The sequence below is a fragment of the Ceratotherium simum genome, chromosome 2, assembly GCF_057802395.1.
Source record: "Ceratotherium simum simum isolate JZ-2026a chromosome 2, ASM5780239v1, whole genome shotgun sequence".
NCBI classification, from domain to species: Eukaryota; Metazoa; Chordata; class Mammalia; order Perissodactyla; family Rhinocerotidae; genus Ceratotherium; species Ceratotherium simum.
Window position 1 is genome coordinate 82178134 of NC_141901.1, and position 23463 is coordinate 82201596.

The 23463-nt window shown below is 37.0% G+C and overlaps 1 long non-coding RNA gene across 1 annotated transcript in view; it reads left to right on the top strand.

Annotated features, from left to right (window-relative positions):
• LOC147918074 (uncharacterized) overlaps positions 1-9944 on the top strand; it is a 54480-nt gene extending 44536 nt beyond the window's left edge. Inside the window, exon 3 of the long non-coding RNA XR_015549159.1 lies at positions 8254-9944. This is a non-coding gene — a long non-coding RNA (uncharacterized LOC147918074). The remainder of the gene's footprint in view (positions 1-8253) is intronic.
• Positions 9945-23463: the final 13519 nt, after the last annotated feature.

Below are 23463 nucleotides of genomic sequence, written 5' to 3' on the forward strand. Positions count from 1 at the left end.
TTTGGTTATCTTCAGAGATTTTTAAATCTTACACTGTGTGGTCATGATTTTAGAGAATTCTGTTTCAGAGATTTGTTTATTTAAAAAGAAGAATAAAATTCATTTTTTATTAAAAGTGTAAATATTGCCCAGAATTTATTAGCAACTAAAATTCTCTTGTTCAAAAATGTTAAGGAAATCTTCTCGGGTACATCTTTGTAAATTAGGTTTAATCCAAAAGCATGTTGTCTCAGAACGGGCTGTAAACTTCTGAAAAGTTGAGAAACAACGAAGACACCTCATTCAAACACCATAGCCAGTGGTAACCTAGAAATCATAAAAGGCCTTTGAAAAAAAAAAAAAAGCAAAAAACAGAATTCCTATTTTATTTTGTTTTATTTGAATTCCTATTTTAATAAATGCGATTTATTGAGTGTCAAAATAGTATAATATTCTGATTGATTGAAATGAAAGAAAATTTTTACCTAATCGTAAACCTATCTTCAGACAAAATCCTCTCCAAATCCAAATGGCTCCTAAATCTATCTCCCCTTCACTAAGAGCCCAGAGAGCCGGTTACGGGAAAGGGTAGAGAGGCCGTCCTGTTAATGTGTCCCAGGGTTTTGCTGAGAATATACCATCTCTACGAAGGGGATTGGCTTCTTCAGATAATTTTCTTAAAAGGGATGTTGTTGTTGTCGTCTTAATTTTCACATGTACTCCATTAGGAGGTTTGCTTTATTTATGTGAGCCATCTACGTGTTTTGCACTGGCTCCTAGTTAGCTCCTAAGTGCAAGCTGGTTGCATTGAAATATTGATTTTAATCCATAAAGTCCTGTATGGTTTGGGTATTGTCTGCCATCACTAATTTTACTTCCTAGAAGCTGAAGTGAACTAGAGAGAACTGTTCACTTTTTCTGGATATCTGTGTATCTTTCTGTCTATCATCTATCTATCTATCTATCTATCTATCTATCTATCTATCTACCTACCTACCTATCTACCTGTCTATCTATCTATTTAATCTATATACCCTAGGGGCGGGGGCAGATCCAGGTTTTGTGGGGCCTGAAGCTTATGCAATCTGTGGGCCCTTCTTTAAAGGAAAATATAATTACAATAAAAATTATACATGAAATTGGAAAAGAAAAGAAATCATGAAAAGCTATAAAATTTTAAAAAGCTAATCACAAATATTACAAAATCCAGAGAAGTAGCGGTATTTTTAAATTTATAAACTGCCTGAGACATTTCTGTTACGCATTTTACATATATTTTTCCCCAACAATTGCTGCATAATCTTTGGTTTCCTCTTCACATGACAACATTTCTTACTATCCCTTTCCTTAGAAATAATAGCAAGATAATTCAATCTTTTCTCAGATAATTCAATCTTTTGTTGATTGAAATGTTTTCTTATTGTTAGTTTTAGAAAAATTTCTTTGAGCTTCACACCGTATTACTGGAAACATCGTATTTTTTTAGGGTGTTTTTAGGATTGTTGTCAAATTTGGAAAAAACATCTCTCAAGATTCTTTCATATATGAGCTATAAGATATCAGAGCATTTCGAAGGTTCTTATTCAATAACTAATGTTAAATAGTCTTTGAAGGAAATTCATTAACTGTTAGCCACTTACTGCTGATATCAGACATCATAGGAGACTTTCACAGAGCTATCTGACCTCTGACCTTGCAGGATCAGTCACAGTCCCAATAGGTCAGCAGTGGTTGTTCTGAAGCCATTCCTGCATCTGGGTGGGTAGCAAGCAATCCTTGAACTTTGTACAGAAGTGACTGCAAACCACCAAACCTAAACTAAACAGATTCATCCCTACCTCCCCTTCACCTTAGCTGCACCTGTGCCGCATCAAAGCCACCAGACAAGAGGTGAAGTATGACTAAGGAGATGCTGGAGTATAAGAGGATAGCCAATACACACAATTGAGGTTAAATAGCACTTTTGCAAATTTTACAAAAATATATAATCAAGTGAACACATTGTTAGAGCCTATGCCATGGCCTTGGAATTACATGACTCAGAAAGGGTCCATCTCTGCCTAGGGGACCCATGATCAGAAAACCATTTAAAAATATTACTCCTCCCATTCAAGTAATCAATCTTACATTCAAACATAGATTCAAGCTACTTCAGACTTAGATAGATCTTGAGATTTTACTTAAGTTTTAAGTAAAATAGCTCTCTTTCCACTTAAAATTTCTTGCAGTATATTCTATCTAAAAGAATGGAAGCGACCTGGAACAGCTGGAGTTGTGCTGATTTCAATTGGGCATCTTTTGGGATAACATTTTCCATACTTTTGGTCTTGTCTGAGCACTTGCATGAACACATTTGAATAATTTTAATAGAGTCCAGACTAGAAAAATTTAGAAGGATTAAGTGATAGAGTTTATAATAGATCAGTCAATACTCTGTGCTCCCAGACATCTGAAATAGAAAAGGAGGGACCCATTCTCATCTAGGGGTATGGTCCCGAATACTGCTGTTATCTAGACATATTTGGTGCTAAGTTAAAAGAGACAATTGGTCTTATTTATTTGTTTTGTTTTGTTTTTAGTGACTGTTTGAAGGCCAGCTAGAAATTTTGCATATTAAACATGAATTTTCCAGCCCTCACCTCATTGTTGTTGGGAAAAGAAAAAGTCTGTACAGGAAAAACAGAAAAAGAAATAGATACATCAATCTGCTTTTCCTAAAATAACTATTGCAGCCTAACTCCTATCCATTTCTACCTGAAGTTAGAGTTCTTGAGAGCAGGATAAATAAGAGTTCCTAGAATATTTCAGAGCACAGCTGGCAAGAGTCAGGAGAGATGTGAAAAATCATGGCCCAAGGTTTTGAGCAGTGCAGAGAGATGTGCCAGCAGTGGGACACCAGGCTGTGCTGGGTGGCTAAGGGTTGGAGTAGCCAACATGTGAAGCAAGGCCAGGAAGATTATGTGTAAATTGAGGTCACCAACCTGTGTTCCTGTCCATGGGTGGGGCGCATTAGAAGACACGGAGCTCACTGAAGCCTGGTCTTACAAGGCTCGGTGGTCTTAGAAGAAAACTATTCTTGAGGGAGTAGGACTAAGAGAATCGTGACAAGAAAGCAATGGGAAACACAGAACCTTGGTTAATGCAGCAAAGGAAAGTGAGAACTGCCGAGATTAATGCTGGCAGCACCAATCACAGAGTACAACAGAGCAAAAAGAAAAGTCTTAGGTTTTTCTGATTAGGCTGAGAAGAGTGTCTCCTGGTATACACCATCATGCACATACAAATATGTAAATCCACATGGAATAGACAAATGATAGCTAAGGAACGGTAGCAGTGGTTACTTCAGAAAGCATGCTACATTAGAAATCGAACTTAAGTGTGCAGAGGGGAAAAATGCTAAGTAAATAAATATTTTAGTAACAGGCTGTTCAATAGACTTTTCCATTTAAAGCACTGAGGCATTTCCCCTCAACTCTCTTTGGATGAGGGAAGAGAGATGCTCCCACACAAATCAAACCAGAGAGGAAGCTAGAAAACCATTCGAAAGATGGTAAACTGCTTATCAGAAAGGAAGATTGACGTCTCACTCCAGTGGGATGCTTTTCATGCTTCAGAAACTCCCAGGCCCATCTCAGGGTGCTACCAGAGCAAAGCATGGTGAAGGAGATCTTGAAAGAGATGATCTTTGTCTAAAGATTGGGGTATATAGGGACTATCCTTGACTCTTATTTTAAAAGGCTAAAGGAAAAAGCCTGTCTGACATTGCCTCTGAAGACAGTGGGAATGGCCCATAATCCCAGGGTTTGGTGAGTCAAGGTTCCTGTAGGTCAGAGTGGTCAGCACAGAAAGCAGCCAAGCCTAACATTCGTGAAAGGACCACAATCAATAGGACAGCTGGGATGGTGACTCAGCCTAGAAGAAAGGGGTTACTATAGGCGCAAGAGTTAAGGGTGCTAGGTATGCAGCAGTCAACTGAAGAGGAATAGCCCCTATTGGAGAGTCACTGGGTAAAGTTTTCTAGCAGGAAGAATAATCCACAACGTGGCTTGCCAGAGAAGTGACTGATATTTGAGTATCTGCTACACAGTTGGTGAGGAATTCAAATCACAGCAGCACCAATCAAAAAGATCTTGCCACTTCCCTCACTTTTGATCTTCCCATTTTCCTTCCCTTCCTTGGAGGATAAATCAATTGACTCCCCTTTATCCAATGCTGGTATATAGAATTTTAGATTCAAGTCTAAACTCAGGGAAGAGGAGAAGCTTTAAACTAGATATGAAATAAAAACTTTGATTCAATTCTGATTGGATTTCTTAATATCTGAAAATGCTGCTCTTCTAATACCTGAAAGCTAAGGGATCTACCCAAGATATCATCCAGTGGGTGGGAAAGAAGATATAGTTGAAAAGCAGTTGTAGGCGAAAAATGAAAGTGAGTCTATTTTTTCTTCTCCCAATAAATCAGATTATATAAATAATCCAAATAGATGATACCCTAATTTCTCTCCTGAATTAACTGCCCACAAATCTCTATGACCTTCTCTGGTGGAAGGTGAGACTGTATGCAGAAGACAAGAACACAAAGTACTCTAAGAAATGAAAAGAAAGTTTGGTGGAGTGGGAGGGAATGAAATGAAGGAATGAGAAGATGAGGAGAAATTGAGATGCAAGAATAGAGAACATTTTGCTTTCACTCTTTGGATGGAATGAGGATACGTTGCATGTAGGAGCAATATGAATAACTTGTGACTAGAAGACAAACCATCACTGTATGAATGTCCCTTGGAAATGTGACATTCCTGCCCTCCCATTAAGAACACAGGGCTTAGCCACGAGACAAACTTTCTCAATGGAATATTAGCAAAGGAGAAGAAAGCAGAGGTTTGAAAAACACTTGCACTTTGGGTTTGTCCTATTTTAGCTCCTTTGAGACTGTCACATGAAAAGCCAACACAGGTTTACTGAACATGAGAAAAAAATGGCCCCATTGCCCTCACAGCCTCAGCCAACAGCCGGCACCAAGCACTAGGCATGTGAGTGGGTTGATCTTAGATCATTCAATTCTAATTGAGCTGTCTGATGATGCCAGCCACATGAGGGGTCTCAGATGACACCAAGAGAAAAATTTTCAGCTATGCCCAGCCCAAATTGCTGACTTGTGGAATTGTGAGCAAATAAAATTGTTGCTTTAAGACATTAAGTTTTTAAATTTTTTTTCACAGCAAATGATAACTGAAAGAACTAGTTTATAGTTATCTCACACTGTTGTTATTATTCTTTTTAACTTGTTTGTTACAGCAAGTTGTAAATCAAAATACCTCAATGATTTGGTATAAATGCATATGCAACCACCCATTTGAGTCATGATGCCTACCCACAAATTTTACCTGGTTGAGTCCTTTGATTGAATCTTCTACTAGAGGCATTCAAGGGAAAAGCACATGGGAACCTTTCCTGATTTGAGAATGGAGTCCACTGGTACACAAATGGTACATAAATAGGAATTCTGCTAAAGTAAGCTAGAGACACAAGAGCATTTCAAAAATTACCTGTAATAAAAAAAGAAGGTTAATTTGTAGGTTTGATGATAATTCTTGCAAGTTTTATGAATAACAATTCTTGAAAGAACATTGTTAAAAACTGAAGAAATTCTTTCCAGACTTAACAGTAAAACTTTTCCTGAATTCATCTACTTGTACACGTATAATGATTCAGGAGGATGGTGGGAACTAAACTTTTGAAGCATATCCAGGTGGTATAGTTGTCTACATTTTGGCCTCTCTCAAGGAAATTGCCATTCGATCACAAACAATCTTTTCTTTAAGTTAAACATTTCATTCTCTTGGGTGTTTGTTGCTAATGGAGACAGAAATACCACTCTCATCTGGATTTAATACATTTCACACACATATCCATCAAGTGCACTATTTTCGCAGCAGAAGTAGAATCTTAACAGTTTTTTTGTGACTTTTGACACATCATCACTTACAAGGGGCCTTCCTTCAGGGGACTGTGCAGAGAGACCTGGTACAAAATTTGGCTGTGTCTCGTTCACAAATGAATAAACAGATGTCACTTATAGATTTTTACTAACAAAAACCAAATGACATCATGCAAAGGAACTGTCACAACTAAGTTTCTCTTGTTTGTTCTCTGTGCTGACCATGTTAAATTTGACTCAACCACATATCAGAATGCTCCCACTACCTCCTCACTTTGTGGCAATAAATACGTATATTTAAATATTTGGGACAATTGTGTCCTTCACAATACAATGCACCATTTAGAGAAGATTAGTAAACCTATAAGTTGCTATACAACCCCCACATCCCCACCCTGGGATTTGTTTCTCTGGGTGTTAATACATGAAGTCACTTGGTGGGAATGATGAGTGCAGTAAGAGCTGGTGAATTAAAGCACAGTGATTTGGAGGTGTTGTAGACTTTATTATTGAAAGTTAATGTGTTATAGTAAAAATAAAATGGCCTTTGGAGCCAGACAGACTTAGGTTTGACTCTACACATGGGTTTTCTTTCTACATTGAGTTCAATAGATGGTTCAGGCAGGAGACTTAGGCTCTTCGACAATTTTTTTTTACCATGAATAACAGAGGAGGGCACCTACCTTGAACATTTGATATTGAGAATTAAATTCTACAGCAAAGAAAAAGCACCACTGGCATTTAGTATATGGTCAGGAAATGTCAATTACCCTTATTACTTTGACAGCAAACAGTTGCTTAATATTAAAAAAAATAATAATGAAAGCAATTATTTTCATTTTCTTGATAAGACTAAGTTATGTAACTCCAAGAAAAGGTTCATCGATGATTACCATTACTTTTACAATGTCATATTTCTATTTTGTCTTTCTGTCACAACCTGCGTGTTCTGCCAATATTTGAGCCTTTGTTAACCATCCTGAGTATTTCACAGGGGCTTGAAAATGTTTGGGCCAGAGTTGGGCCTGCTGTGCAGCCTACACTTTCTACACTGTGCAGTAAACTGGGGAATCGTCTACACATTTGTGGACAGGCTACTGTGTGGCAAGGGATAAACTAGGAATTTTCATATTTCTAATCTCATTTAATCCTTGTAACAGCAGGAGGCCAATGTTAACCCCCATTTACAGTTGAGGACAATAAGGTTCTGAGAGGTTAAGCAACTTGCTCATTATCACACAGATCCTGTTTCAAAGCCCAGATAGTTTCTAAATTATTCCTTTGTTCACAGAAGCAGGGTATGCTTAACAAAGCTTCCGATAAACAATTTATTCCTGGAGATTAATACTTCCTATCTGCCAGTGCCATAGTGCATTAGATTTTAAAATGATTTTAGAAATTGTTCATCTTACCCTACCATCTTTGAGTTGTAACAAATGAGACAGTAATAGGTACTAGCTCAGGATTATATCAGGGCTGGAGCTCAAGTCTCAAAAGTCCCAAAGAAAGTAGAAGAGAAACAAAACATATAGTATAATTTTTCACCTTCTTTAATTTTATTTTGTTCTACAGAGAAGAATGTCTGTAATATTTTGAGCCCTTTTGAATTATAGAATCACAGAATGATAACTACAGTGTGATCGAGCTTTGGTAATCATTTAATCTAAGTTCTCACATCTTACAGATGTGGAAATAGAGGGAGTTCTAGTTAGGAAAAGTCACTTGTTTATGTCATCAGCTCGGAAGTAACAGTATTGTCAATATAAATAATACCTTTTAATTTCTAGTTCTGTGCTATTTATATACTATCTTATCTCTTTCATTAAGCCCTGGTATTTGGCTTATAATACACAGACATCATGGTGGCTGAAGACAAATCCATCAAAGTATTTTCTTCAACTCAATAAGCTCTGACAATCCTTGAAGGAAAATAGAAAGTTCACAAGAAGCTGAAAGGTGTCTCTTAGGTTTATATCTCATTCACTGCATTAGTTCAAGCATGCTAGGCAAAAGTAACACATCGAGATGTATAATGGTCCAAATACCAGAGAAATATATTTCTTTCCATTTAACAGGCCAAGGTGTTTATTTCTTTCCATTAATGGTCCAAGGTGGATGGCAAAGTGGTAGAGAAGGGACTCAAGGAGGGACTCAGTTCCATGTCAGGGATCTGGGTTAATATCATCTCTGCCATCTTTAACATAGAGCTACCACTGTCACCATAGAGCTTAGCTTATCTCCATCCCATTCAGCCAGAGCAGAAAGGCACATAGGACGTTTGTTATTCGGGGCAAATCATAGAAATTGAACTCATTATCTTCTCTCTTTCCACAGTCTAGAATTCAGTCACATGACCACATCTGCAAGCAAGGCTGGAAAATACCTAATAGTGTTCCCAGAAGATGAGGAAACAGATTTCGATGAACGTTTATTACACCTTTGTAGGACTCTCAAATCCGTTTTCTGGACCTGAGAATATTTCTTTTCCCGAATGTGTTTATTTCTCTGAATGTTTTTGGGTCTCTATGTGTGTGACTTGCTCTGTTTATGGATGCCTTTCTCAATATATGTCTGAATCCTTTTCAGGATGTTGTACTGCTCTCAGCACGTATGTACTGCTTTTTCTCTGTGCTTGTCTTAATATGTGAACATAGCTCATTTTGATATATATGCTGTCTTCGATTTGGAAAATAGGCCTTTGTTAAATACAGGAAGCTATAGGGATTAAATGATTGTTAAACAGTAACAGAATCTCTAATAATACCTAACTACCATTCGTGGACTGTTGAAGCATATCACAGATTGCTTTCCTACATTTGTTGAATTTTAAGCATTACCAAACCAGTCTTTTGCTAATAAGAACTTATCAGCTCAGCTCATTTGCATAATGAAACTAAATATGCAGTTAATTTGCACATTTAAAAATGTATAAAAAAACATTTTCACTTGCACACTGGGGGGGCTCTAAGTTGCACAAATAAGAAACTTTAACTCAAAGACAACCAGAAAAGCCCATGGATATACAAATAGGACTAATTGGTGTTTGGTTTATAGCTACATGCTGACAACGATTAAGCTAATTATAAGGCACATGGTGCTAAATTACTATCTTTTTCATACATTTTCTGAAACAGCAAGAACTACAGAGAGGTTCTGGTTCAAAGTCTAGTTATTCTAAACAAGAATAGAGTTGAGATCATTTCTACAGTTAACCAGTTAACACATGCCAGAAAAATTAATGTAATATGCAGAAAAACATTCCATTTTATAATAAGGAAATCAAGTAAAGGTGTATTTAGGTGGGTAAACACTAATAAAGTTTCCAAATGTTTTTGTCATGTTTTGGTCTTAAAAAATTGAAGTGTCCAATAACGAGTTCTAAGGCAATATTTTGAGAGAAGAAAAGAGAAAGTTTGTTCTGGAAGCAATAGCATCAGTTCTATTGGCCATATACGAGAAAAATAGGAATTGATGCCAAGAACCTTTCATTCTTTCAAAGAGAGCTGGACCAAAAAGAGATAATAGTAGAAGAAGACTGTTTGTAAATTAAAACATTGTGTTACAACGTAGATAAAATTGGCCTTTGCACTCTAGAGAGTAAGACTGAATACCACCAAGACCATTGTTAACTTTCAAACTATAAGCGGTTCATTCCAAAGTCATTAATGAATCCATTCCATTCTGTTCTATCATTTAGATTTATTGAAACCATATGTGAATTCTAATCTATTCAAACTACTGAAATTTACCAGAAGCGGAAAAGGAAGAATTGTTTCTCTAATGTTTCTTTGGGATGAAATGTTTTTCAGTAATTGAGTTGCTAGCTTTACTATATAGTAACTTCCCTCCAATGGATAACCCAACTGGGCCTTTTCTGTATTGTATAAATGTCAGAGCATCAAAACTTTAGTTATGTAAATAATTATTGTGAATAAATGGCATTACTGACATTTGGGTTACAAGTATAATTGAAAAGGGCTATAAAATTCAATCTTGGAGAAAGATTCAAAGAATTTGTAAATTTCATAGGCTTTCATTGACTCTTAACATGTTTTCTTAGACCCCAGGTGACCATTTACTTGATGCAAAGAAATTCAGAACTATAAGGAAAGACGTGTAAAAGGATTAAATTAGACATGATAGAGAGTCCCCCATTTCCCTAATATTCAACCCTTACCTTCTTCCATTTTCCTCTTCCTTCTCCACCCTCCCTCTTTTTTTTTGGCTTCCGTTTCACCCCTGAACCTTGACCAACCAACACACCGCAAGGCTTGCAAACAACAGCTCTCGAAAGAAGCATACTGGCAGTTATCAGGATGGAATTGTACCAATGACACGAGAAAGAGGCAGGAAAAAAACAGAATAATCTCTAGGTATTGTAACCACAATTTTCAGAGTAGTTAGAGACACAAAGTGCAATCTGAGCCAAGCCACGACGGCACATACTGCTCTCTTCCCCCGATCCTATAAAACGCCAATTTAGCTTCAACTTGGAGAGTTACCTGGTCTTCAGGGGTTCCCTCATGCACATTAGCTGAATAAAGTTGTTATCCTCTCTTTGATGCCCTTAAATTGTTTTCTTTAGACAGATGATTGGGCCAGGAGGAGACTAAAGGGCATTTTGTTTCCATTCTTTTCTTTCCTTTGACCCTTGCCCTACTTTATTTGAGCCTCAGGGCCCTGCAAACTTGTATGGTAGACATTATTAATTTATAAGCCAGTTTTAAGTTTATGTGTGCTTGTAATTATCAAGTCATGAATGTTGAAACCATCAAAGTGTAATTTGCCTATATAAGAATGGCAGAATATTGATGAAGCCATGAGAATTGCTTATTGTTTCTCTAATACTACTTGAGTATTATTTATTTATTAAAAAGTTCAAACCCACAAATACACTATTAGAAAGGAAAATCCAGATTAAAGAAAACACATAAAATGACTTGTGCACATCTCTTTATGTCATGAGTAAAACAAACAAAAAGTAACCCAGTTCATTCATAAATAAATCTGTGTAAAAGACATGGGAAAATGTAGAACTAAATTTAGGGAGCAATAAAATGTTAGCACTACCTTTATTGCTTGGAGAGGCGAAGAGAAGCAAGCTAAGGAAAAGGACTTGAGAAAACTTTACTTTGTACACATAAACTTCTGTCCCTAAAGCAGACTAATTATTGGAAATGTGCCCTATCATTTTATACTCTTCTATTCGGAATAATTTAGGAATGTTTAGAGAGCATCATCAGTGGTTACTAGGTGAAACATATTCAGTGATACTTGACATCTCTTTCATTCTAAAAGTTATGGACAAATCAAAAGCCAAACTCACAAAGACTCACAAGAGCAAACTCTACCTCACACTGATAATGACGTATAATTGTTAGTATTTATATACTTAAGTTTGTCCACATATATACATAGCTCTTTGGAGCACAATATAAATGGTAGATTGTATAATTCGCATTTGAGGAGGTGATACAATTGAGAGAAAGGGGATATTAAGCGGCTTGCACAGGTTCCTCATATAGTCTGCAAGGAAATTAGTACTAGAAGTCAGATTTTCTGACGATATTACAGACATATGATTCAGCTCTTGTAACTGAAAATAAATATAGTATGAAATCAGATACTCAACAACCAAGAAAATGTTTTTAATTGTGTAACTTCTTGACTATCATGGTTTTGGTATTTAAATCTATTACAAGTATCAGAACATAAAAGATTTATGGTCTGCAAAGAAAACAGCCAAGTTGGATATACACTCAATGAAATTTACTGTATTTGGCAAGTTATTGGGAGGAAATATTTCCTCAACTTAATATAAGCTTTGCATGCTATCTGCTGGTGTTACTGATAATATGGTCTGACAAAATATACTACTATTAATATAGATGACAATCATATGAATATAGTCTACTTTCTTTTTATTTCAATTACTTGTATTATGTGGCAGTACCCCATGGAGAGCCACTAATAGAAGAGCCCTCATTTGGCAGTGTGTTCGGATGACATGCTAGTCAAGAGCACATCTGAGTTAGAACACCTGGCAAACCCGAGTAGATTCTAAAACATCTCTCTAAGGCATACTTACATCTCAGAACAAATAATTGCAAGCTTCAATTCCCCAGAATACATTCTTTGAGTAGCTGAATCACTTCTATTGTAATTTGCCTAAGCAAAATTAAATTAAACCTCAAAATTTTAATGGTGATGGAAGTGAAAAAGAGAGATTTAAGAAAATATTACAACTAACTTTTAAAATTTCCTTATGCAAACATTTTTACTTGATTTCTCAGCAATACATGTTAGTATAGGTTTAAGCATCTTATAGAGAAATTCTACTGGAAGAGGCTATAGTGAATTAAATAATACAGTCCTCACATTGCTTGTATTTATAGCAAAATCTTTTAGTTTCTATTATTCTATGTTCCAGTTTATAAGCATACTTTAAGCAGAAAATTAAAATTATGTTAGACAATTAGATAAATAGAATATAGTATTTTCATGTGTTCTTAAATATGAACTAAAATGCTTATTTTATAGATAAAAAACATCTTAGTGATTATGAAAAGACAGCAGTTAGGAAAACTAAGTTCTAGTTTAAACCAGACTAGGACTTCCCAGCTGACCTAATTCAAGTTTAAAGTTAATTGACAGGACTTAATGGCTAGTAGGAAAAGGGCAAAGTAGCCCTTGGAAGTTTCAAATATCTGGGATTTCTCACTGCTTCTGTATTTTCTAGATATGGTGGGAGAGATTGATAATCTCTCTATACTCTTTCCATCAGTGGGGGCAACTGGGTATAAAGTATTGAGTTCCCTGGCCTTCCATATTAACCAGGAGAGCACACTTTAAAAGCAAATATATCTCTTTTATGATTCAGGTAGGCCCATTGGGGTGGGGCAGGAAAGAAATCAAATGCTTTTCTACTCACTAATTGGGGGCCATTGACTCACAGAGCAGACAGGCTCCTTGCTAATTGGAAAAAAAAATGTTTTCCTTTTCTCAGTATGGATTTAGACTGTAGCTGAAAGATAAGTTAATATCTATCCTTGATAGATGTGCTTACTTTAATAGTTCCATTTGTTAAAGGAAGAAGCAGACCAGAGTCACACAGGTGAGAATGGTGATGAGGAGACGCTAATTGTATGCTTTACTTCCTTCATCTTCATCATAGGGCTGATGATCATAGTCAAACTTTGGCAGTGAGTAGTGATGGATATTAGTGTCATTTGGGCAAACCTGAGGAAGTACTTGAGCCTACAAGATTTTGACATGGAGCAGTGTATATGAATAATAATAACAATAAAAATAACAAACACATTTTGTGCTTATTACATGACAGGCACTCTTCAAGCATTTGTATATAACAATCAGTTTAATATCCACAACCATGTAATAATATAGGTGCTATTACTATACTCATTTCATAGAAAAAGAAATGTGGGCATAGAGAGGTTAAATAACTTGCTGATGCACCACAGGGTGGCAAAGCCAGGATATTCACCTAAACAGTAAGGAGCCTGAGTCTATGCTCTTAACACTTCACTATGTATAAATATAATAATGGTGATGAATGGGAAATAGATTTGGAGGGAACGATCTGAAGCAAGAGGTTCTTTGAGAAAGTGTATGTACCTACAAGTGTGGAAGAATGTGAAGATTAGAGGAGGTATCCATGGAAGCCTTCCTTTTTTATGGAAGTCCTCAGTATTTAGATTCCTGCCCTATTTAGACTCACAGAAAATTCAAGATTTTCTGAATTTTTTATTAGAACTTAAAGATTTTCCAGCTTGTATGGAAATTTCCTTCTAAAATTATCTTAACTGTTCTGTAAAGAAATGTACACGCATGTCAAAATCTTGTGTGCTGGACTTGAGGAAACAAAAGGAACAGTAAGTTCTACTCCATATCTTCCCCAAATCAAGCAAAGTGGGATAGCAGCTCATCAGGGGGACCATATGAGCCTCTGCTGGTCACGGACAGTAGCAAATGACAGCCTGCAAACCTAGGAGATATGGAATGAGTCCTAACATTAGTGAACAAGCCAAAAGAGGCAGCAACAGCAAAACTTTTACTTTTTCCAAAAGATTAGGGAAATTAGAGGGAGCTCAGTGGAAATCTGGACCACACATATTAGGTAAATGTGTTACATAATATTTTTGTTAATTAAACCACACAATATGAGGTGCTAGTAAGTGGGCTCATCCTGCATTCGAGGGTATCTTTAAGAGTCTTGGTAAATAAAAGGAAATACTTAATCTAGAAATTAATTACCTGGATACATTTATGAAAAATTTCCAGATACGTTTTTATAGAATTCATTAATTCATTACTGTATGTTAAATGTAGATAATTCTATATTCCCTACCCACTTCACAGAGTTGAATTTAGTGTTATTTAGTTTAATTTAGTTTTGCTTTGTTGAGAATAAAATGAGATGCTATAGGTGATGAGGTATATAAATTTAAATATACTACAAATGACAGTGAACTGGAAATACTTTAAAGATCATTTTATGGCTCTTCATTGGTAGGTATTGATTTGCTCACTTCAAACCAAAACACAAGAATTTTCTGCTTTTGACCAAGGTTATTTTGGAGGTAAGAAATAGACTATCACCTTGGTTAGCCTTAAAAAGATCAATTGATTGGAAGGGTACTAGGTTATCTCATGGAGCCCAAGAAGGGCTAGGCTTCGTCTGAGACAGAACCAAGAACCAAAAACTGCAGGAACAAAGTCAAGTCTCTTCTCTCTTCAAAGTTTCTTGCTCTCTGCTTTACCTCTCTCATTGAAGCAAGCTTTGCAGTACATGGCTAGCCCCAGTGTGTACAAGGTCCTTCCATCAGACGACCAACCCAGGCGGAACAATGCATTTTACATTTATTATGAATGTCCAGGAGAGATTATTTGATTGGCCTAACTTGGTAGAAGTATTAGCCCCTCGTCAATCAAATATGACTGGTGGGAAAGTGAGAGTTGGGCATTGAGTAGGGTCATGTTGGAGAAACTTGATGTAGAGAGACCATGACCATGTAGGTCATGGACTGAGAAAGTCTTCTAAATGCTAGCAACATAACCTGAAAATTATTTCTAAAAATTCTCTCTCTCTTGGGACCAGCCAGTAGCATAGTCGTTAAGTTCTCCGCTTCAGCAGCCTGGGATTTGTGTGTTCAGATCCTGGGTGGAGACCCACACACCACTCATCAAGCCATGCTGTCATGACGTCCTACATATGAAATGGAGGAAGATTGGCACAGATGTTAGCTCAGGGCCAATCTTCCTCACCAAAAGAAAAATAAATTTCTCTCTCTCTTTACACTCACACACGCACATACACATACTCACACATGCATATGCCATTGGTGAGCAGGGATGGGGTCACTTCTATTAAAATAGCTGAATTCTTCCTTTTACTACCTGACTAGACAAGCTCCTTTTGAACTAGGCATTAGACATCTATTAATGTAGCCTCAGTTTATCATTGCATTTAAAATAATAATAACAGCTGCCTATGGTCAATTAAAACTTCGTTCAGCAAATATTCACTTTATCTCTCTTTATCTCCATTGGAGAAACATATTTCCTAACCCATTGATGTTGGACTTAGCCATGTGACTTGTTTTGCAGTGGGATGTTAGCAGACAACATGTGAGCAGGGGCTGGATGTATGCTTGTGCAGGTGGGCTGGCTCACTGTGCTCCTGCTTTTGACTGCAAGAAGCTCATGCTTTGGTAACCAATGGTTCAAGGTGATAAGAGACATATAGAAAAGATTTGGACCCAGCCACGGCTTGGAATCAAGCCCAGAGGAGGACAGCTTAGATCTGCTAAACCCACCTGTGCTACAGACATGTGAATGAGAAATAAATGCTTGTTATTGAATGCTGCTGAAATTGTGTGTTTGTTGTTCAGAGAAGAATGACTGCTTGCCATGTACAAGGCATATTATTTCATTTCATTAACTACTCACCTTGCACTATGGACTCATATTATGTTTTCATTAAGTTAAATGCTTAGATGTTTATCATATAACATCTACGATGTTGGCTTTTAATTTATCTTTCATAAAAATTGAATGGATTCAACTCATCTGCATTAAATGTTTTATTTACATTGTCACTATGACTATTTTTTTCTCTTCTTCATCTTTTTAGGTTGACTAAAAGCCATGCTGAGTTCAAATTCTTGTTAACTCCAAGAATTGGGGTTTGCTGTATTCATAGCTGAATATGAATTCAACTCCAATTCAGAATTAAGATATACTTTTCTACATTGATTTCAAACACTGAAAATTTTAAACAGTGATTGGTAAGATTCGTAAATAATGCCAAAGAATAGAAATACAGTAGGTAGAGGGAGCTTAAACACCTTTTCTGTGGCTCTTTCTCTAGTTATTGCTTCTTAGCTCATGACTTCCTTAGTGGTTAACTTAAGTTTGTCTGGGAATCCAAGATGTACTGACCTTCAAAGGGGGAACAGCTGATTCACCACTTTTATGTTTTATAAATAGTTTTTAAAATGCCTTTCTGAGTAAAATAAATTCCAAAATCAACTACATTAAAGAAAATAATTCCAGGGAAGATTTTACATATACAAATAATATATTACACCTCTCTTTGATCCAGTGTAACTAAGTAATTTTAGGCTATACTGGATTTTTGCCTAGCAAAGAGCCAGTTTAAAGCACTGTCTGGGGTGGGTAGGTAATTCCAATATTATTTTGATCCAGGAACTTTTTGGCATTTAAACAAAGAGTAGTAATAAGAATTAGTGATTTTTCATGAAGATATGCTTCTCTGACAGACATCAAGTGACCACACTGAGTTTTCTTTATATCTTCAGCTTAATTCTCTTGAACTAGATGTTTTGAAAATCTTCAAAGAAAATAACTTGAATTGGATACTCAAAAAATAATATGGATTGCCTCATTAAAGAAAATATGACCCATTTTTTGTTTTTTAAATTTAAGGGTGATACTAAAGCTAGAAAAAGTCAATGTAGGAAAAGCCAGTGAAAGTGCTTTTCAATTAAGTATTATTGATAGCGCACACTTTCTGTTCTAAATGCATTCAGGAGAAACAATGATATTTTCATTTATTCCTTTACATGCTCACCCAACCACACATAAAGCTCTACAGATATATGTGCCTGAAGATCAATTCTTAACATCTGTGTCTTTCCAACACTATCTGACCATTAGGGAGTTACAACCTCCTTGTAGTTGCTGGGGAAACAATGACAGAACCCAAGCCAGGAATCAATTAAACTAAGGAGACTGTTCCATATCTTTGTTTTCTGGGAAGAGAACAGGTGTTTAATAATTTACATAAATTATGCAAAATCTAAAGCATTTACAGTAACTAGACACTTAGCAACAGACATGAATGAAGAGGTAAATTGGTTGATGATGTTTGGTATTATAGCAGCGCCTGCTAACATTGTTATTGTTATGGGTCTGTCAGCATTTCTATTATAAACACTATTTTTCAGGGATTTATATTTCAGTCCTAAAATCTGCCTTGGTGTTGCGTTTCTTTTTTTAAGACCATGGTAGATATGGCCCTAGCCTGGTAATGGGTCTTATTTGTAAACTAAGTATTTTGTGTGTGTGGAAAGTTATTTGAATTATATTTGAGTCATTGAAACAAGATAGTAACAGAATTTAAATTTAAACTCTCTTGTTTAGCTCATACTCAGAAATGACTCTAATTGAAGAATATGCTTTAAAGATCCTTTAAAATCTGCAGCGTGAATTTGAATCTTTGGATAATAGTATATGAATCACATCAAGGATTTTATGTATCTAAAACAGTAAATCTTATACTTACAATCAGTAAAGAGGTTTTTGTGTTTTCTTTAGAATTTTCCCTGTGCTTTGTCATATGCTAAGTTCAGTAGGGAACACAAAGAATAAAACACAGTATCTGCCTAAAATAAACAGTCACCCTAGTTGGGAAATAAAACATAGACACTTCTAACAATAAATGAAAATGACAGCTGTATATATAACTACATTTTATGCTGATACAATTGAATGTTGAATTATTTGTCATAGTAAAATGTACTATTTCAGTATAGGTTTTATTCCCCCTTGTAAATAACTTTCAACTAGTTGGCCAATACATGAACATTTAAAGCTCAACTTCACAATTAATATAATGTTGCTGAATTCTTGCCAGATATATGGGAGACTTAAAAATCCCTAGGTAAATAAGCCCTTAGGAATAAGACACTTTTGTTCCCTGATATGATACCCAAGAGGTTTAAAATTCCTTTAACTTGACATGTTTTTGACAAGTTAAACATATCCCACATGTCCTGGGAATTTTAAACTCATTTGGCAAAGGCAAAACTCTAGTTAAATTCAACTCTTGGCTCACTCTGTACCTGTACCCGTGCAGCTAAACACAGCTAGAGAAAAATACACAACCCAGCTGACTAGTCTCATTGTAAATTCATGACTATGAACCTCAAGAGGGTACTTAATACAGCCAGTCATCACACAATATGTCCCAAGTCTCTTCATTTTCCCACTCTGATGACTATTTCCCATCTCTCTTTTCCAGCCTCAACACCTCCCTCATCTTCACTCTCAGGAAGGATCTTGCTTCCTTCTTCATTGAGAAAATTAAAGCGTTCAGATGAGAATTACCGCTCCCCACAACTAACCTCCTACGCTGTCTCTGCTCTCACACACTGGGCTCTGCTACTTGCTTCTGTAAATGAATATGGAACATTGTACCTACTTAAGCCAATCCCTCCCTCTGTATACTAGATTCAGCCCCCTCATAGCCTCTCAAAGAAACAGCTCCAGCAATTCTCTCTTCTAAAAACGGAAATGGAAATTGCTGTTATGATGTACACATAAAATTATTCTTGCCACAAAAAATCTAAAATCTCTTGATCCTTTATCTACCATGAGCTTCTTTTGTAGGAACCCTCAAGAATTGTCTCAAGTTACGGCCATGTAGTCCCCTTTTCCTATTTGCTATTAAATGTAGTTGAATAAGGCTTTGGAGTCCACTATTCCACCAAAATTGCTCTCAGCCCTGTCATCATGGCCTTCTTGCTGCCAAGTCCAACAGTCAATTCTTAGTCCTAATTGCAGCTCTCAGGGGCATTTGATCCAGTTGATCATTTCCTGCTTCTTGTTACATTTTCTTCTTCTTCTTTTTTTTTTTTTTTTTGGTGAAGAAGATTGTCCCTGAGCTAACATCTCTTGCCAATCTTCCTCTTTTTGCTTGAGGAAGATTGTCCCTGAGCTAGCATCTGTGCCAATCTTCCTCTATTTTTTGTACGTGGGATGCCGCCACAGCATGGCTTGATGAGTGATGTGTAGGTCTATGCCTGGGATCCAAACCTGTGAGCCCCAGGCCACCAAAGTGGAGCAAGTGAACTTAACCACTATGCCACTGGACCAGCCCCACACACTTTGTTCATCTGGATTTCAGTACACCACACTCTCTTGGATTTCTTCCTACTTCAATTCTTTGTCATCATTGCTGGTTCTTCTTCTTTTTCCTAACTCTCAGGGTTGGAGTGATCAGTACTTGATCACTTCTCTGTTTATTCTCATCTTTTGCTGATCTTATCCAGTCTTCAAATAAGATCTATATATGGATGATGCCTAAATTTATATCTCCAGCCCAGACCTCTGTCCTAAACCCCAGACTCATGTATCCAACTGTCTACTTGATTTCTCTATCTGGTTATCTAAGACAACTCAAATCCAGGGTGTCTAGAATGAAACTCCTGATCTTCCCCCAATACTTAGAATTCTCACAGCCCTTCCCACTTCAGTTGATAGTAACTCCTTCCTTCTATTTGTTCAGGTGGAAAATTATGAAATTATAATTGATTCCTTTGTTTCTCTCTCACAACACACAAAAAGTCCATTTCACTCTATCTTCAAAATGTATTCATAATCTGACTACTTTTTTTTCTTTTGGTGAGGAAGATTAGTGCTGAGCTAACATCCTCCTCTTTTCACTGAGGAAGACTGGCCCTGGGCTAACACCTGTGCCCATCCTCCGCTACTTTTATATGCGACGCCGCCACAGCATAGCTTGACAAGCAGTGCCTCTGTCTGCGCCCAGAATCCAAACCCGCAAACCCTGGGCCGCTGAAGCGGAGTGTGGGAACCCAACCACTGTGCTGCTGGGCCAGCCCCCATAATCTGACTACTTTTCACCAGTAGTACAATTTAACTGCTATCACTGTGGGTCAGCCACCATTATTTCTTACGTGGATTACTGCAATAGTCTCCTAATTGGCTTCTGTGTTTGCCGACTTAAATCAATTCACAACACACCAGTTGGATTTTTTAAAAAATTTAAGTCAGAGGATGCCATTTTTCTGCTTGAAATACTGCAGGAATTCTCATTTGATATGGAGCAAGGCCAAAGTCCTTAAAATGGCCTATGGGATCCTACATGATTCACCCCTTGAAACCATCTCCTTTTTCTCTTTCTCTTTCTCACTCTTCTCCAGCCACATGATCCTCCCTGTGGTTCCTGGACAATGCTAACAGTTCACCTGCCATAGGGCCTTTGCATTGACTATTTCTTCTGTGTTGTTTGGAATGCTCTTCCAACAGTTATTCACACAGCTCACTCCCTCATCTCCTTTGAGCCTTTGCTCAGATCTCACTCTTTCAACAGGGCCTACCTGACCCCTAATTAATACTACAACCTGACCCCCACCCCTAGCGTTCTTGATCGTCTACTTTACTTTTTCTATGAACATAGAACTTATCTTTTAATATGTTATGTAATTACCTCATTTATTTTGGTTGTTGTGGCTCTGTCTCCCCCAATAGAATGTAAGCTCTACAAGAATGAAGGTCTTCATTGTATTCACTGATGCCTTCCAAATTTCTAGATACAGTATCAGGTCATGTAGATATCAAACAGATATTTGTTTGTATAAATTTTGGAACTGACAAAGACACCGGGGCGGAGAGTGTTTATGTTTGGGATCACATATGGTGAGAATCAAGGAGCCTAGAAACACTGAAATGCATCCTTTTTCTCATCCTTTCTTCGCTCAAGAAGGAGCTTGCCTAAAAAAAATGCCCACATGGGAGACAGCTACAACAGGAGACACGCTTCTGAGGGCATTACGTGAGCACAGCACTTAGCTGTGCAAACAGCCAGGACTCTCCAGGGTAAATTGAGATAAGTGAAATTCTAACAACTTGTCTTCATCATTGTCTTCTTCTCCTTCCCCTCCTCTTCCTCCTCTTCAATCCTCTTCCTGCTTCTCCTCCTCCTTCTTTTGGCTTGAGATAAATTTTTGTCACTTCTGTTAAAAGACAATTTTCAAAAAAAGGTAAAATCGTGACTAGCATAGAAACATAAAAATGAACACGTATAAGAGATTTTATATAACTCACTAATAACAAAGCTGCAGAGACATTACAACTAATTCAAAGGAGAATCCGAAGAACAAACACAGTTATAGATCAGGAGTAGTGAAATTGTAAATTGAGGCAAAACTAGCTTCTTCCATAGCTGGGGATGGAAGCCAGTTGAATCTGTCCTGCACAGAACACAATTTGCATGTGTACAGTCAAGAATTATCTTGCATTTCTATCAGTTATCTATAATTTAGAGTGGTAAATAGCTCCCCTAGATTCAGAATCAGATAATCCAGTGGAATGTGCCGTAGACAATGCAGTTTTCCATTGAAGCACAAACTTTCTCTGTACTTCCAAAAATGTCTTAGAATATCTTTCACACTTATAAAACAAACAGATTAATTTTACAGTAAGAACCATGGATTAATGCTTGTATTAATTTCCTATTGCTGCTGTAACAAGTTGGGACAGATTTAGTGGTTTAAAACAACACAAATTTATTATTGCACAGTTCCAGAGGTAAGAATTACACAGTGGATCTCAGTGAGCTAAAATCAAGGTGCTGGCAGGCCCGTGTTCTTTTCTGGAGGATCTAGGGGAGAACCCATTTTCCAGACTGTTCTAGATTCTAGAAGCTGCCCCACACTTCTTGGCTTGTGGCGTCTTTCTCTGTCTTCAAAGCTAGCAGCCTAGCTTCTTCAAATCTCTCTCTGATTCTAACCTCCTCTCCTGCCTCTCTCTTCTACTTTAAAGGACTCTTGTGAATACATTGGGGCCACCTAGATAATCCAGAATCTCCTTATTTTAAGGTCATCTGATTAGCAACCCATGTGCACCTTAATTCCCCCTTCCTGTACAACAAAATATATCACAAATCCTGGGGATTAGAAAGCGAACATCTGTGGGAGACATTATTCTGCTTACCACACAGAATACTAGATTAGAAATATTTAATCTTTAGAGATTTTTATCTGGTTAAGATCAGAAATACTATAGTTCATGCTCTTTAAAATTTTATGCTCTTTAAAATTAATCCCTAAAATGAGAAAAGAAACACACAGATTATGATCTGTTTATTTAAGAAGAAATCTTAAGGCATCTATAGTGCCCCCACATTTGTGTCCAAAACACACGGGTGTGAGATTTTGCTTCTGCTGCTTTAAGGAAAAAAACTCACTTCACTTGCACCCTTGAAACATACACATAAAAACTCATTGCACAGCAGTAATGATTTAAGATATCTTTCCTCTTTATCTTCAAAAATAAAAATGCTCTCATTCTCCAAATCCCTAGCCCAACTCTTAGGATTGAACTATAAAACAAACCACTTTTCCAGCTGAAAAGTCCATGTAATACTCCCCATTTCTCTTGTCTAATGGTGTAGCAAGATGTCCACACAAGCCCTCCTTGGCAGTTTTAGGAATCTTCTCAAGGTTCCTTGAAAGAAGCTGTGTGAATTGGATGCATTTTCATTATCCAACAAGCTTCACAGATTCACCAACACCGTTCAGTCAATCAGGTCTGTGATAGGTGGAATAAAGACTGTGGATACTGGAAACAATTTGTTTCATGTGCAGTTGTCTCACGAAAGCAGAAAAGAGAAACTATGATACTTTTCCCCAATTCAAAATGCTGCCCTTCAGGTAGAGTTAGGCCAGGCAAAGCAGTTTATTTCTCAAAACCTAATGGTGTCCATAATGGGGATTTTTGATTCTCTTCAGCAATTTCTGACTGGGGGAAGTCTTAATTGCCGGCCCTAAAGCACACTGTGGTCTGCACGCTCTCTACTACACACACGTGGGCTTACTGTCTGCAAGTGACAGTTCCTCCAAGGCTTTAACAACAGGTGAAGGGTAAGTAGCATTAAAAAAAAAAAAAGGAAACACCATGGAGAGGAACACCATCAGTCCTTTGTCTACGTACCTTTTAAAAATGTAGTTTTCGAATGTGCTATGCTCCTGCCATTTGCAACCACAATGATGGACCTTGAGGGCATTATGCTAAGTGAAATAAGTCAGACAGGGAAAGACAAATACCATATGATCTCACTTATATGTGGAATCTAAAACAAAACAAAACAAAAACCGAAAAACCAAGTGCATAGATACAGAGAACAAATTGGTGGTTGCCAGAAATGGAGGTTGGTGGTGGGCAAAATGGATGAAGGGGGTCAAAAGGTACAAACTT